Source organism: Eleutherodactylus coqui, chromosome 3, assembly GCF_035609145.1.
Source record: "Eleutherodactylus coqui strain aEleCoq1 chromosome 3, aEleCoq1.hap1, whole genome shotgun sequence".
Classification (NCBI taxonomy): Eukaryota; Metazoa; Chordata; class Amphibia; order Anura; family Eleutherodactylidae; genus Eleutherodactylus; species Eleutherodactylus coqui.
Window position 1 is genome coordinate 29,656,179 of NC_089839.1, and position 12,522 is coordinate 29,668,700.

At 47.9% G+C, this 12,522-nt stretch overlaps 1 pseudogene; it reads left to right on the forward strand.

The window, feature by feature from the left end:
* Window positions 1-12,522, forward strand: part of LOC136620112 (zinc finger protein 850-like) — a 182,808-nt pseudogene that overhangs the window by 117,540 nt on the left and 52,746 nt on the right.

Below are 12,522 nucleotides of genomic sequence, written 5' to 3' on the forward strand. Positions count from 1 at the left end.
AGACTGCTATTTCTTATATTTATGGACACTATAGAGACCGGGGTGGTACCACTGGATTGGCACATTGTCAATGTGGTTCCAATATATAAAAAGGGGTCCAAAAGAGAGCCTGGTAACTACAGGCCGGTAAGTCTCACTTTAGTAATTGGAAAAATAATTGAGGAGTTTCTGAGAAACGCCATCCTGGAATACCTCAAGGAGAACAACTGTATAACTCCTCATCAGCATGGGTTCATGAGGGGTCGATCATGTCAGATCAATTTAATCAGCTTCTACGATGACGTGAGTTCTAGGCTGGAAGAAAATCTGGGTAAAAGAACTGGCTCTGAGATAGAAAGCAGAGGGTGGTAATAAATGGTTCGAACTCTGATTGGGCCACCGTTGTTAGTGGGGTGCTACAGGGTTCAGTATTAGGCCCCATTATATTTATCAATGACCTCATAAAGTGACTGCACAGTAAAATTTTAAAATTTTCAGATGGTACAAAATTATACAAGATAATTAGTACAGCAGAGGACAATGTACGGCTACAAAAGCACCTAGATAGACTGGTGGCTTGGGTAGAAGAGTGGCAAATGAAGTTCAGTATTGATAAATGTAAGGTTATGCACATGGGCAGGAGAAACGGATGTCACCAATATACACTAAATGGGCTACTGCTAGGGAAAAGTGATATGGAAAAAGACCTGGGGGTACTAGTGGACAATCAGCTGCTGCAAAAGCAAATAAAGTCTTGGGGTGCATTAAAAAAGGTATAGGGGCGAGGGACAAGAACATTATTCTTCCGCTATATAAGGCACTTGTCAGGCCTCACATGGAATACTGTGTACAGTTCTGGACACCGGTGCTCAGGAAAGATGCTGCTGTACTTGAGGGGGTTCAAAGAAGGGCAACTGAATTTAATAAATGGAATGAGAGGACTGGAATACCCAGAGAGGCTATCAAAATTGGGATTGGTTACCCTGGGAAAAAAAGATTGCTAAGGAGCGATCAAATAACTATGTATAAATACATTAGGGGATAATACAAGGATCTCTCCCATGATCTGTTTACACCTAGGACTGCGATGGTAATAAGAAAGGTTTCACCACCAACATGGGGGGGGGGTTCTTCACTGTAAGATGTGGTGATGGCACAAGCCATCACCGGGGGGTTTTAGAGGGAACTAGATGCCTTTCTAGAGTGCCATGATATTACAAGATAACATTAAACAACCAGCAGGGTTATTGATCCTTACCTTGCAGTCACGTAGGAGGTATCAAACGTTGATCCAGGGATTATTCTGACTGCCATTATGGATTCGGGAAGGATTTTTTTTCCCCCTCAAATGGGCTTATTAGCTTCTGCCTCTTTTTTTTTTTTTTGCCTTCCTCTGGATCAACAAAGGGGGGGGGGGGGGGTTTGAGACAGGCTGAACTAGATGAACGTTGTCTTCATTCAGCTTTACATACTATGTATGGTACAGTTTTATTAAATAACGTGTTCTTAACATTCTATTCAAACTTTCCAAAACAATCCTTTCTATGCTTCCCCAACGAGACTAACTTTTATTTGAGTCCAATAAACGAGGCGTAAGAAAGCCCCTTAGCTAACTGGGCTTAAACTGCCTTCTCCTGGAAAGCAAACTTCTCGCTATGAAGGATGCAGCGTATTGGAGTGCGGCATATCGCCTATGCCTTACTCCGCCACACCCCACCTGCCAGCATCAACGCAGACTCTAACCCATCTTGCAGCTCAGACAAGAAAATATCCAACCCTATCCTGAGAGTAGCAGTGTCAAGGGGGCTGGCGGTAGGACGGAGAGAGGCAGGTTAAGGGAAAGGATCTCTCAGCACAGGGACTCTGGATCCTCTTCATCTGTTTCAGCAGGCACTGTCAGAGTTTTCATCAGAATTGTCAAGAGTCTGTCAGAATTTTCGTCGTAGTGGAGAGAACATTCATGACCTTTGGTTCATGGCTCTGCCGCTGAAGGAGGGACAGCAACCAAGGTGCTTCTTTTAATCAGAACACTGAACACTTGGTATGCCATCAGGACAATTGCCAGTAATTGGCATCCAGGCGGATTCTACCCTTGGCAGTGCTAGAGGACGGAAGAACTGGAGGGTCGACATGCGATAATGTTTGGGAAAATGTGAAGTCGGTTGCTGATTGTCGTGATGGTGATTTTATGGCAGCACTAAAGGTGCTGATTCATCGTTTTGAGCATAAACAAAGGCTTACTGTGTCCTATAGTTATCTGGGGGGCTCGGGCCCGCCTGATGGGAAAGGTATTTTATCACGCATGCAGCAGTTCACCATAAGTGGCAAGCTCGCGGAGCGACAAGTCTGTTTGGTGTCTTGTGGAGTTGCCCCCATTGGTGATGGGCTGGCAGAGGAAACAATTGAAGAGATCAAAAAGACAGACAAACTGGAGCAAGTTGAGAGAAGAGTTACGAAGATGGTGAGCAGTCTGCAAATCATGTCCTGTGAGGAACGGTTAAAGGATCTGGGAATGTTTAGTTTGCAAAAAAAGGAGGCTAAAAGGAGACATAATAGCTGTCTACAAATATCTGAAGGGCTATCACAGTGCAGAGGGATCAGCCCCATTTTCATTTGTGCAAAGTAAGACTAGAAGCAATGGGATAAAAATGAAAGGGAGGAGATACTAATTAGATATTAGAATAAACTTTTTGACAGTGAGGGTCAATGAGTGGAACAGGTTACCATGGGAGGTGGTGAGTTCTTCAATGGAAGTGTTTAAACAAGGGCTGGACAAATATCTGTCTTGGATGATTTAGTAAATCCTGCACTGAGCAGGGGGTTGGACCCAATAACCCTGGAGGTCTTTCAACTCTACTAGTCTGTGAGTCTATGAGTCACTGACTGTGCCTGTTCCCCCTTCCAGAAAAACGGCTCTGGCGGAATTCAGCCAGGATGACCAAATGGCATTGTAATTCCTCCAAGTAGACTCCTCTACTAACGCTTGTACCAAACTCAGGAGCTCTCTTTTACTATTTCCCATAAGAAAATAGGGCAACTTATCCCTTTGACATCTGCTGTTGGATGTAGTTCCCTGAATGACCTTATCTGAAAATGAGAGAGAGCGTCAGCTGCACCATTTTGATATCCTGAATATGCTTAGACTGAAATTTTGCATTTTACTGCAGGCACCGTAACACCAAATGTTGTAACGTAGCCAGGACCAGGGGTGAGGAGGCTGACTGCTTGTTAATCGCCCTAACCACCATCTCCATTGTCTGACCAAAAGCAGATGCACCTGTCTGCCTTCTCCGGACCCCATAATTCCAGTAGTGCAATGTTCTTGATCCACTGCTTTTTGACCGGTACCTGAAGAACCATGTTTTCTGAATCCATGTCTATGCCCAAAAAGACCAAGAAAGACAATGGACCGACCATAATATCTTCCCATAACAGACCCCCGACTTTTTTCATCAAAACCTGAAAAGATGACAAACTCACAGATTGGCGAATCCTTTGGCCCGACAAACAAAAAAAAAAGGTCAAATTGTGGATTACTGACATAATTCCCATGTCGTAAGTATGCATTCATTCCAAAAAAGAACTAAAGAGCTCGGAATAGTAACACGAGATGGAGAACCCCGTCAGCAAACACATCTATGAAAAACTGTCCTTCGAACCTGTAGCCCAACAGATGGAAAGAGTCAGCATTAGAGATGAGCGAACGTGTTTGGCCCCGCCCCTTTTCGCCCGAACACCGAACTTTGCGAGGACTTCCGTGCTCGGGCGAAAAAAGTTCGGGGGTTGCCGTGGCAGCGCGGGGGGGGGGGGGTGCGGCGGGGAGTGGGGGGGGGAGAGAGAGAGGGCTCCCCCCTGTTCCCCGCTGCTGCCGCCCACGCCGCCACGCCTCTCCCCGCCCCCCGGCGCCCCCCGAATCTTTACGCGCGAACACTGAAGTCCTCGGAAAAGCCGGTGTTCGGGTGCGTAAGTACTCGTTAAGAACACGTTCGCTCATCTCTAGTCAGCATGCATGGGCAATAAATGGAAAGCCGATTCAATATCTGCCTTCGCCAAATGGGCTCTCACGCGCGCCTGATGAACCAGAAAGAGATATAGGAACCCGCTGTGTGCTCTTTTGAAATGCCGTCGTTCACGGATTCAGCAGTCGTGGTATATCAATCAAAATTTACCAGATTCCTTCTTTGGTACCAATCCGAAAGGAGAAACACACAAATTCATGTAAGGCTTTTTGTGCCAACTCAACCTCCTTTCAAGAACTTTTCTCTACTGATATTCCAAATTGATATTACCTAAATCCGACTTTAAATTTAGGCTTAACAACTACAATGTTTTCGGAACACATGGGATAACGAAAATCCTGCTTTCTGTGGTACCTGTCAAACTGCAGTTCTAAGTAGCTGCTTCTCACCGAGATTCGCCGATGTGCCCAGTACCCCAACAGCAGCATTTGCGCCTTGTTTGTGGAAGCGCATACTGCTGCGTGCATTCCACCACACACAGACCACCTGTGTCTAAATTTGCATATGGCATAAAATCAACAATGGTCCTCCTTGAGCAACCAACAAGAGCCATTTGGCCTTGGGGCCACAGCAGCTGACTGTTGTCCAGCACCTGTGGTTCCACTTGGAAAAGGCGTCTTCTGCAGTCTCTGAGCCAAAACTAATTGGATCCAGACATCTGTCGCCTTTGACGCCCAGTTCATTGACCTAGCACCTGATACCCGTCACCTGAAATCCGTATCGTAACGCCACCATGCCAATCCGTCGTGCAATTTGAATGCCGTGTTAATGGTATGGAGGTATACCATGACCTCCGGGCCTTTTTGTGGGTGATTCTGGCATGCACTGTGTACCAGAACCAAAAAGGCCTGCAACAAATTGCGCCAAATATTTTGGCTATTGCAGCTCCTTATCCGTTCCTCGTTCTGAAAAATGCAGTTTGTCTATCGCAATGTGATCCACCGACAACAACCAAATATCCATGTACAATCCATTTTTGATCTCTTCAATTGTTTCCTCTGCCAGCCCAACACCGAGGGGGGCGACTCCACAAGAAATCAAAACAGCGTCCTTTTAGCTGTCACAAACTGACTCATGCGCAAAGAGCAATTTACATCCACATACACAGTTGAGTCATATTATTATGACCACCTCCTACTTTGAACGTTGGAAGCAGTGGCCCATGAAGGAAGTGATGTGTGGTGAACTGGCTTGGTGGGCATATAAAGTGTGTCATAGGTCGTCTGCTCACATTACTTTTTGCTGTCTTGGGTAAAATGAGGGATTTATCAGAACAGCAAAAAGGGATGATTATTAGCTTTTGGGCAAAGGGTGGCGGTATTTATCAAAGAGCACAAATTGTGAACTGTTCGCATGCTTCAGTGATGAAAGTGTATTGTGAGTAAACAAATGGTTCAATTGGGAATAACCGACATGGAAACTGCATTGTACAACATGAAATTGATGTGAGAGATAAACATCGGCTATAAAGGTACACGAGGGCCAACTGATACTCTGCAATGGAGCAGCCCACCATGAAAATGAACCAGGGAGCTACCAGATGTTTGTAAGCAACAGTCCAGCCAACCCTACTGCGTACGGGGCTCCGAAGCAACTATGATAATAAAGGTGCATCGCAAGAAAAGGCTTCAGTTTGCACAGCTGTATCAGAATTGCCAGTCAGCGGGGGTCCAAACAGTCATCAGTCATGTTTTCTGCTTCATCAAACGGATGGGTGTTGTTGTTTCAGGCATAAAACCTCAGAGAACAAACGCCCTGCAGTCATTGCTGGAAGTACAAAAGCTAATGTCGACACAGTTATGGTCTGGGAGTTTCTTCCTGGCATTCTCTGTGCCGCTCATCCATGTGGAAGGCACTCTGAACCAATTTGGTTCTGAATCCATCCTTGTAGATCATGTACAACCATAGATGCTGTCTGTCTTCCCTGAGCAGATTGGGTCTTCCAGCAAGATAATGCGACATGTCACATGACTAGAAATGTCCGAGAATGATTGAAAAAGCACAACCAAAACTTCAAAGTACTTTGCTGCCCCCCAATTCCCCAGACTTGAACCTAATTGAGCATATGTGGACCTCCTCAATTGTCGTGTTCGCGCTATGGATTTTCCCCCATGTACCCTCCAGCAACTATGGGTTGCACTGCAATCAGCATGGCTCCAGATACCTGAAACAACCTACCAGCACCTCCCTGAGTAATTTCCAGCCCATCTAGTCGATGTCCGTACAACACATGGCAGTTACTCCTGCTATTAGCTGTTGGTCATAATAGGGTGACTTCAGAAGCATACAGACCTATAATAAATACTCTAACCATATTAAATAATGCAAGGTTCTTTGTATATAATTTGATCAAATCATATTGACCCGTCTACCAACATCCAGGTTAAGATTAAATCCACCCAATGCGGATAGAGCTGTTAACATCCAGCCTGCTGCAGCAAGTGTGGAGACTGAGATCAAGAGATTGCCAGGGGTCCTGAGTGGCGAATCCCCACCAATAGAGCTACTACTGCCCATAAAAGCTCTTTAAAGCCCATGTAGGGTGTTTCTAAAATTAGGAGCTGCAGTATAATAATTAGAGAGCGTTCTCTTCACAGTGGCGCAAACTGGTCACAAAATATTTGGCACTGAAGTCTGTAGGTCAAAAATGGCAATATTCACTTTGCACCATCATCTGTGCATTTAATTCTGGGAAACAGCCAGGGGTTAAAATGCTCACTGCACCCTGGGATGAATTCTTGGAGGGTGGTAGTTTCTAAAACGGGGTCTTTCTGTGAAGGGTGGTTTCTTCTTATATCTTGAGTAGAGATGAACAAGCACACTCATCCAAGCTTGATGCTCGTTCGAGTATTAGGCTACTCGAGATGCTCGGTACTCGAGTCGAGCAACACGCGGTACTAGAGTCACTTTCATTTCCCTTCCCCGCATGTTTAGCAACATTTTTTAGCCAATAAACATGTGGGGAAGGCATTACCACTTCCTGCTGTGACGTGCCAGCCCTGTGCACGTCTACAGCAGTGAGTGGCTGGGCTGATCAGGTGACGGCCGAGTATTTAAACTGGTGCCGCCCACGGCTCGCCTCAGATGCATGCTGGCAGAGGTTAGGGAAAGAGCTGCTGACGCTGAGATAGGGAGAGTGCTAGTGTAGGGTGCGGTTAGGCTGCGATCCTGACATCAAGAACCCAACAGTCCTTCATAGGGCTATACCTTATTATGTGCATTACTTTTGTGGCTGGCTGGGAGCAGTAGTGCACTGATTTTTATTTTCAAGCATCTAGGCCTGTACAGAGCATTTCAAATCTAAGATTCTCTGTGTGCAGTGCATTAGGCAGAGTTCTCATCGCTAAACACTACGCTAATTTTTCCTGGGGAACTGCAGAGCATTTCACATCTACCATTCTCTGTGTTGGGTGAAGTAGCGCGGTTATCAGCACTATCCACTGGGTTAATAGTTCTCTGCCACTCCATACAGCCTCTCTTATCTACAAGTCTCTGTGAGCGGTAAATTACCCATAGCTATCAGCGCAAGACAGTGGTTTAATTTTTTCTTTTGCAGAGTAGAGCCTCCGGTATCTACAAGTCTCTGTGTGCGGTGAATTAGCCAGAGTTCTCATCGCTAAACAGTCTGCTAATTATTTTTGGGGCAGTGCAGAGAATCACGCATCTCTCATTTGCTGTGTGCGGTGAATTAGCCAGAGTTCTCATTGCTAAACAGTCCTCTAATTATTTCTGGGGCAGTGCAGAGCATCTCACATCTATAGCTATCAGCGCAAGACAGTGGTTTAATTTTTTCTTTTGCAGCGTAGAGCCTCCGGTATCTACAAGTCTCTGTGTGCGGTGAATTAGCCAGAGTTCTCATCGCTGAACAGTCCGCTAATTATTTGGGGGGCAGTGCAGAGAATCTCGCATCTCCCAATTGCTGTGTGCGGTGAATTAGCCAGAGTTCTCATTGCTAAACAGTCCTCTAATTGTTTCTGGGGCAGTGCAGAGCATCTCACATCTACCATTTGCTATGTGCGGTCAATTAGCCGCAATTCTCATCGCTAAACAGTGGGTTAATTGTTGCTGGCCTAGTGCAGAGTATCTCACATCTCCCATTCGCTGTGTGCGCTGAATTAGCCGAAGCTAGTTCCCATCGCTAAACAGTGCCTTAATTTTTGCTGGGCCAGTGCAGAACATCTCACGTCTCCCATTCGCTGTGTGCACTGAATTAGCCGAAGCTAGTTCCCATCACTAAACAGTGCCGTAATTTTGGCTTGACCAGTGCAGAGCATCTCACATCTCCCATTCGCTGTGTGTGGTGAATTAGCCAGAGGTATCAGCACTATCCACTGGGTTAATGGTTTTCTGCCCCTGTGCAGAGCATCTCACAATACACTTTCCTTTTGTGCGGTGAAGTAGCCGCAGTTATCTGCACTATTCACTGGGTTAATAGTTCTCTTCCCCTGTGCAGAGCATCTCATAATACACTTTACTTGTGTGCAGTGAAGTAGCCGCAGTTATCTGCACTATCTAGTGGGTTAATAGTTCTCGGCCACTCCATACAGCCTCTCTTATCTACAAGTCTCTGTGAGCGGTAAATTACCCCTAGCTATCAGCGCAATACAGAGGTTTAATTTTTTCTGTCACAGCATAGAGCCTCCGTTATCCACAAGTCTCTGTGCGGTGAATCAGCCCCAGTTCTTAGCGCTATACAATAAGTTAATTTATTTGGGCCCTGCTCTATCCTTTATCCGACATGATGAGGAGTAGGGGTAAGGGTCGAGGATGTGGACACGGGCGTCCAAGTGAGGGTGTGGATGCAGGCAGAGGTCCTGGGCGGGGTGAATCACAGCCGGCTGCAGAGGGATTAGGAGAGCGCTCTGACTCTCTGCTCCCTAGCTTCATATCACAATTTGCAGGTCCGCGTGGCAGACCTTTATTACAAGCACAGAAGTGCGAGCAGGTCCTGTCGTGGGTCACGGATAATGCGTGCAGCAATGTATCAAACCCCCAGTCTTCCACGCAGTCCACTACTACCGGCCTAGGGACTGCACCTCTGAATCCTCTGGCTGCTCCAGAGGTAAGGGTAGTAGTAAGGGTAGTAAGTCTGAGGGCGGAGCGCACAGAGGATTCAGAGGAAGAGCTGCTGGACGATGAGGTGACTGACCTCACCTGGTTTGCTAAGCCTTGTGAAGACAGGGCGTCAGAGGGGGAGGCAAGTGCAGCAGCAGGACAGGTTGGAAGAGGCAGTGGGATGGCCAGGCATAAAGGCAGGCCCAGAGGCAATAATCCCCCAATTGTTTCCCACAGCACCCCCTTGCGGCCAGCCAAAGTGCAGAGGGCTAGGTGTTCAAAGGTGTGGATGTTTTTTTTTAGTGAGTGCGCGGACGACCAATGAACAGTGGTATGCAACCTGTGCCGCACCAAGATCAGCCGGGGAGCCACCACTACCAGCCTCACCACCACCAGCATGCGCAGGCATATGATGGCCAAGCACCCCACAAGGTGGGGCAAAGGCCATTCACCGCCTCCAGGTCACACCACTGCCTCATCCCCTGTGCCACAACCTGCCACACAGATCCAATCCCCTCCTAGGACGCAGGCACGATCACCTCCCGGCCTGCAACTACACCCTCACCTCCACGGTCCTCCATGGCCTCTAGCAATGTCTCCCAGTGCAGCGTTCAGCTGTCGCTAACAAAAGCGTTGGAGTGGAAGCGAAAATATGCCGCCACCCACCTACATGCATAAGTTTTAAATGTGCACATTGCCAAATTAATCAGCCTGGAGATGCTGCCGTACAGGCTTGTGGAAACTGAGTCAGAGCCTGGGACCACTCATGTGCTACCCACACCAAGGATAGCGGGTTCTATCTCGGTGATGGTATCTGTGGTGTTTTATGCCACCTCCTCCAAACCCTCCCCCTCCTCCTCCACCTCTCAGTTAAGAAGTGTGAGCACGTTGCCAGCAGTCGGTAGCGCACGGCGCGGCAGCACAGCAGTGAGGAAGCGCCAGCAAGCCTTGCTGAAACTAACCAGATTAGGTGACAAGAGGCACACGGCCCCCGAGCTGTTACAGGGTCTGACGGAGCAGACCGACCTCTGGCTTTCGCTGCTGAGCCTCCAACTGGGCATGGTCGTGTGTGACAACGGCCGTAACCTGGTGGCGGCTCTGCAGCTTGGCAGTCTCACAGACTTGCCATGCCTGGCCCATGTTTTCAATCTGGTGGTTCAGTGGTTTCTGAAAAACTACCCCCACTTGTCTAACCTGCTCGGCAAGGTGTGCCGGGTGTGCGCACATTTCGGGAAGTCCACCACGGATGCTGCCACCCTCAGGACCCTGCAACATCGGTTTCAGCTGCCAGAGTAGCAACTGCTGTGCGACGTGCCCACGCGCTGGAATTCTATGCTGCACATGTTGGCCAGGCTTTACGAGCAGCATAGAGCAATTGTGGAATACCAGCTGCAACATGGCCGGCAGAGTGGTAGTCAGCCTCCACAGTTCTTCACAGAGGAGTGGGCATGGATGGCAGACATCTGTCAGGTCCTCAGAAACTTTAAGGAGCCTACCCAAATGGTGAGCGGCGATGCGGCCATAGTTAGCGTTACCATCCCGCTGCTTTGCCTGCTGAGAAGTTCGCTGCTAAGCGTAAAGGCCGATGCTTTGCAGTTAGAACAGGAGATGGGGGTTGATAGTATGTCACTTGATAGCCAGACTACCCTCACGTCTATATCTCAGCGCATTTTGGAGAAGGAGGGGGAGGGGGAAGAGACTGCTGGGCACACTGCAGAGGGTACCCATGCTGCTTCCCTCTCATCTGTTCAGCGTGTATGGGTTGAAGAGGAGGAGGAGGATCCTCAAAGTCATCCTCCTAGTGAGGACAGCGATGTGTTGCGTACTGGGACTCTGGCACACATGGCTGACTTCATGTTAGGCTACCTTTCCCGTGACCGTCGTGTTAGACGCATTCTGGCCAACACAGATTACTGGGTGTATACCCTTCTCAACCCATGGTATAAGGAGAACCTTTTCACTCTCATTCCCGAAAAGGAAAGGGGTACGAGAGTGATGCAATACCACACAGCCTTGGTGGAAAAAGTGATGCTAAAGTTCCCATCTGACAGCGCTAGCGGTAGAAGACACAGTTCAGAGAGCCAACTAGCAGGGGAGGTGCGGGGATCAGGCAGCATGTCCAGCACAGGCAGGGGAACACTCTCCAAGGCCTTTGCCAGTTTTATGGCTCCCCAGCAAGACTGTCACCACTCCCCAGTCAAGACTAAGTCGGAGGGAGCACTGTAAAAAGATGGTGAGGGAGTACATAGCCAATCGTACCACTGTCCTCCGTGATCCCTCTGCTCCATACAACTATTGGGTGTCAAAGCTGGACACGTGGCACAAACTTGCGCTGTACGCCCTGGAGGTTCTGGCCTGCCCTGCCACTAGCGTCTTGTCAGAGAGGGTGTTTAGCTGGGGGGATCATCACGCATAAGCATGCCTATCTGTCAACTGCCAGCGCCGACATGCTTACACTCATAAAGATGAACAAAGGCTGCATTTCCCCAGACTTCTCTTCTACACGGGTGGAAAGCAGCGGATCCTAAAGATTGTTTTAGCTGCAACAGGAGAAATATGCATCCTCTCTCTAACCCCCAAAAAGGGGAGAAGTAGCTTGGTCTATCCCTTACTCCTCCTCCTCCTCCTAAAACAGCATGTCATCACGCTGAACTGCCAATTTTCTGCGGACCAAAAGGCTCTGTTAAAATCTATTTTTTCGGAGGGCTGCCCCAGGCTCTGTTAGAAATTAAGCAACAACAACCTCTATCTTTAAAAAATGTTTATGGGTTTCACCTGCCCTCGGGGTCAACCAGTTTTTCTGGGGTGTTCACCTATACTCTTGGTACACCAATGTTTCCAGTGTTCGCCTATACTTCAGGTACACCAATGTTTCAGGGGGTCACCTATACCCTTGGTACACCAATGTTTCAGGAGTCCACCTATACTCTTGGTGCACCAATGTTTTCGGGGTTCGCCTATACTATTGCTACAGAAATGTTTCAGGGGTCCACCTATACACTTGCTACAGAAAGCTTTCTGGGGTCCACCTATACACTTGCCTCAGAAATGTTCTTCCGTGGTTTGCCTATACTCTTGCTACAGAAAGGTTTGAGGGGTTTGCCTATACTCTTGCTACAGAATCGTTTCAGGCATCCGCCTATACACTTGCTGCAGAAAGGTTTGAGGGGTCCGCCTATACTCTGGCTACAGAAATGTTTCAGGGGACCGCCTGAACACTTGCTACAAAAAGTTTTCTGGAGTTCGCCTATACACTTGCCACAGAAATGTTCTTCTGGTGTTCGCCTATACTTTTGCTACAGAAATGTTTCAGGGGTTCGCCTTTACTATTGCTACTGAAAGTTTTGAGTGGTTCACTTATACGCTTGCTGCAAAAAATGTTTCAGGAGTCCGCCTGTACACCTGCTACACAAATGTTTTAAGGGATTCGCCTATACACTTGCTACAGAAATGTTTCAGGGGTTCGCCT